Source organism: Setaria viridis, chromosome 8, assembly GCF_005286985.2.
Source record: "Setaria viridis chromosome 8, Setaria_viridis_v4.0, whole genome shotgun sequence".
Lineage (NCBI taxonomy): Eukaryota > Viridiplantae > Streptophyta > Magnoliopsida > Poales > Poaceae > Setaria > Setaria viridis.
Genome location: NC_048270.2, coordinates 7,840,233 through 7,845,262, shown reverse-complemented (window position 1 = coordinate 7,845,262; position 5,030 = coordinate 7,840,233). Strand labels below are relative to the sequence as shown.

Sequence of the window (5,030 nt, the reverse complement as noted above, 5' to 3'; positions counted from 1 at the left end):
CTTTGTACGATAGCAAGGTGAGTCATCCTACACCTCTATTTCCATATGATGGTCGTATATCACGTAACCTAGTTAGGCGTCTCCCATTCGAAAGAGATACGTTTGGAAATATGCAGATGTTTGCATATTTATAACCGTATCTGTTTCGAATTGTCCACGTTACTTTGGACAGCCCGAGGATGTGTAGGTGGGTTTAGTTTCCATAGTCTACTCCGATCCGAGTTAGAGTTTCGGCAGCACCTCCCAATTGTTCTCCGGATACACAATCTCCATTCCAGGATGTGTATTTGGAGAACAGTGGGGAGGTGCTGCCGAAATTCTATCTCGGGTCGGAGTAGACCATGGAAACTAATCTCACCTACACATCCTCGTGTGGTATTAGGACCTATCTTCACCTAATAGATAGTATAGGAACGTGTAGATGCAACTTGAGTTTTTATATTACTCGCTGGTATGCTAGAGGATGGAGGATCGTTAGTGGATGTACACGGGCCGATCTAGTCAAAATTCGTTGACCGATGAATGGATAAACAAGACCGATGCTTTCTTGGAATGGGCATTTGCAAGGATCAAAGGAGGAAGAGATACTTGGTGTCCGTGTAGCAAATGTGGAAACATGCGTCGGCAAACCAAGTTAGAAATGGGTAAACATCTTGTTATGCATGGATTTACGTCAGACTATACCATATGGATCTACCATGGTGAGGTCGATCGTGGGAGGGACGAGGTCATCAGACAACGTATCGAGCAATATGATGATGACGCCGGGGTGGGAGACATGTTAGATGACTATCATGAAGCTCGTAGGGAGGAGGAGCCCAAGGCTACCGCAAAGGCGTATTACGACATGTTGTCTGTGGCACAGCAACCCCTTCACGGGCATACCAAGGTCTCTCAACTGGATGCCATTGCACGTCTAATGGCCGTGAAGTCCCAGTTTAGCTTGAGTCGAGACGCCTTCGATATTATGTTGACAGTTTTTGGGAGCCTGCTCCCGGAGGGTCACATCTTGCCAAAGTCTATGTATGAGGCAGAAAAACTTCTTCGTGCACTTAATATGCCATACAAGCAGATACATGCTTGCCCGAAGGGATGCATCTTATTTAGGAAAGAATATGCAGAAGCCAAGTACTGTGTGAAGTGCGAATCATCTAGGTTCCTGGAGGTAGACTCTGGTGACGGTCAGAAGATCCTATGGTACCTTCCCTTCATACTGAGGATCCAACGGCTGTACATGTGTGAAGATTCCGTGAAACAAATGACATGGCATAAAAACGGATGTCGATACAATGCTGACAAGCTGGTACATCCATCCGATGGTGAAGCCTGGACAAAGTTTGATGCCATTTATGATGAGAAAGCTCGAGAGGCTCGTAATGTACGTGTTGCGCTCGCAACAGATGGGTTCAATCCATATGGAATGGCGGCTGCCCCGTACACATGTTGTCCTATGTTTGTTATCCCCTTGAATCTCCCCCCTGGTGTCATCTTTCAGCGACAAAACATATTTTTATCGATGATAATTCCAGAACACCCAGGGAATAATATGAGTGTGTACATGGAGCCTTTGATTGATGATTTGGTCCGTGCATGGGAGGAAGGGGTATGGACATACGACCGGGCTACAAGGACAAACTTCAAGATGCATATTTGGTACCACTACTCCCTGCATGACTTGCCGGCATATGGTATTTTCTGTGGCTGGTGTGTTCACGGGAAGTTCCCCTGCCCAGTATGCAAGGCTTCAATGAAGTTCACTTGGTTGACGAAGGGTGGCAAGTATTCTTCATTCGACAAACATTGACAATTCCTTCCTCCTGACCATCCTTTCAGACGAGATATTAGAAACTTTACGAAAGATGTCGTAGTTAATGACCCCCCACCGCAGATGTTGACCTTAGCCTTGGTTCGTGCTCAGTTAGACGCTCTTGAGGTCAATAATCATGAAGGTGGTTTTGTGGGATATGGTGAGCAACATGCTTGGACTCAGAAGTCTTGCTTGTGGAATCTCCCCTATTTTGACGATCTTCTTCTCCCACATAACATTGATGTTATGCACACTGAAAAAAACATCACCGAGGCAATTTTTGGTACAATCATGGACATTCCTGACAAGACAAAGGATAACGTGAAGGCTAGAGTGGATCAAGCAAGGTTATGCAATAGACCAAAGCTAGACATGACGCCTCCTAGAGCCGGCAAGTCGTGGAGAAAGCCTAAGGCCGATTTTGTCCTGACGAGGGCCCAAAAGAGGGAGGTATTAGAATGGTTCCAAACGTTAATGTTCCCTGATGGGTATGCAGCGAATTTGAAGAGGGGAGTGAACCTAGCTACTATGCGAATCAACGGGCTCAAAAGTCATGATTACCACGTATGGCTTGAGCGCCTACTCCCGGTGATGGTTTGAGGCTATGTCCCTGATCATGTCTGGCAAGTGCTAGCGGAGTTGAGCAATTTCTTCCATTAGCTTTGTGCTAAGGAATTATCTTAGACCGTGGTTCCAGAAATGGAAAGAATGGCGCCTGTGTTGCTCTGAATGTTGGAGAAGATCTTTCCTCCTGGCTTCTTCAATCCGATGCAGCACATGATTTTGCACCTCCCGTATGAAGCACGAATGGGGGGGCCTGTGCAGGGTCGTTGGTGCTATTCAATTGAGAGATGTCAAAAGGTTCTTCGAACTAAATGTAAAAATAAATGCAAAATTGAAGCATCTATTGCAGAGGCATACATTCTGGAGGAGGTGTCAAACTTCACAACAAAATACTATGAGGACAACTTGGAAGTGCAAGTGGTGCGACATAGAAGAAATTGAAACATAAAGAGTGCCGCACTATCATGCTGTATGTATTGACCAACCTTGCCGAGGTGGAGCCGTACATACTGTAAGTTGTCAACAAACTAGTTTATTCTCAATTAATCACTATTCTGGGATCAACTCTCATGTTTCTCATTGGTACAAGGAATTTCATCGTAATTTCTGGCGTAATTCAAGGGAACCTACCCCGCACGAAGCCGAGACCCTTCTTCAAAAGGGTGCGGGTAATGGAATGCCCGATTTTATTTCTTGGTTCAAACATAAGGTACAATCCTATTTCGCTCGTACGTAGATCCACGTTACAAGTTGGTCGTACATGCGAATAATATAACGAACCACCCTACTTCAACTTGCAGGCTCAAACCGATTCGTCTATGAATGTTGAGTTGAGACAGGTTGCCGATGGCTGTGCAGAGTCAGAGTCGAGTCATGACGTAAATGGATATCGTTTTCACACAACAAGCCATGAGCAGAGTCGGCCCAATCGAAGAACGACAAATACCGGAGTTTTTACGCTAGGCTTTGATGGTGTCGAGTACTACGGAAGAATTGAAGAAATATATGAACTAACTTTTCATGGTTGCAAAGTTCTTAATCCAGTCATATTCAAATGCCATTGGTTTCATCCATCAGTCGTGAGACGGGCACCTAATCTTGGGTTAGTCGAAATTCGGCAATCATCCATCTTACAAGGAGACGATGTCTATATTGTGGCTCAACAGGCCACGCAAGTTTATTATTTGTCATACCCGTGCCAAACTGACGACCGTCTGAAGGGTTGGGATGTTGTGTACAAGGTATCACCACACGGTAAACTACCTGTACCAAATAATGAAGATTACAACATTGACCCCAACACATATGACGGAGATTTTTTCCAAGAAGATGGGCTCGAAGGGATTTTTGAGATTGATTTAACCGACGCTTTCGGAATGGAAGTAGACAATGAAAGGGTTGTTGATGATGACGCTGGAGAGGAGGTTCATAATATGAAGGAGTTAGAATTACTTCAGCGGTTACAGTTAGGACAGGACATTGATGATGACGCTCAAACTTCGGAGCACGGGAATGATTTGTTTGACACGCGTGACAGTGATGATGAGACTTATGATCCAGCTAATCCCGATCATGACAATTATTTCTAAGACATGTATGGATCATAATAATTTATTTATTATTTGTCATACCATGTTATTTTTGAAATTATGTTTTCTTTATATGTGCTGATTGGTTTACTCTTGGCAAATGCAGGTGATTGAACAATGGTGGGCAGTACGAGGAAGATTGCAGCGCTTTACGAAAAATTAAAAGCTACAACTTCCGGGTCAAGTACACGGTCAGACGCATCGAGAGGTTGAGGAAGGCGTCAAGGGAGGGGTGGAGGCAGGGGTGACGCACAGGTGGAGGAAGCGGAGGGGGCACAGGTCGTGGCTAGAGGCAGGGGTCGGGGCAGGGGTCGAGGAAAGGGTAAAGGGGTGAGGGCCCCATCGCCTGTGCCTTCGTCGTCGTCGGAGGAGGAGGAGGTACCTTCCGCGCACGCCTCTAGTGACGAGGCGGAGGTACAGGAGGAGCAGGAGCAGGAGAGGGAGGAGGGGGAGGAGGTAGGGGAGGAGGCAGGGGATTCGCAGTCCAAGATCTGGTTGGGAGGTCCCTCGTCCCTCCCGAGGCGACCCATCCCTGTTCATTTACGCCCACTGATTCAACCCACTGGGGCAAAGTAAGTTACTTCACATATTCTCTGTACTTTTGATATGTTGAAACTTACACTAGAAAATAATAATTTATATTAATCACTTGTACAGGAGTTGGACTAAGCTCAGTGAGGGTGCCCACAACCGCAAGGTCAACGGCATCGTCGGTCTTTTCTGTAGGCTACACTTCCCCGGTCTAGTGGTCTTCGCCGGACAGGAGGAGCCGGCCTACACGTGGGACCACTACGTCGCTGCCGCCAACGTCGGTGATCGTGACCACAGGTAGTTTGCGAACGAGGCGGAGCGGGTGAAGGCCGAGCTGTGGGTAAGTCTTCGCAGCACTACATTGCTCAATACATTCTTGAAATAATAATTGTATGCTTGCCGTCTATACGCAGGACTTTTATAGATGCCAGGAGGGCTTCGAGGCTAGGGCGGCCTCCGTCATTGAACAAGCTGCTAAGAAGCTCGTTAAGGACATGCACTACGAGGTGCGCGTTTAGGCCATCATCGACTTTTATGCT

General features: G+C 46.5%; 1 pseudogene; it reads left to right on the top strand.

The window, feature by feature from the left end:
- The first annotated feature begins 1,234 nt into the window (after positions 1-1,234).
- On the top strand, positions 1,235-2,467 carry LOC140220197 (uncharacterized; annotated as a pseudogene).
- Positions 2,468-5,030: the final 2,563 nt, after the last annotated feature.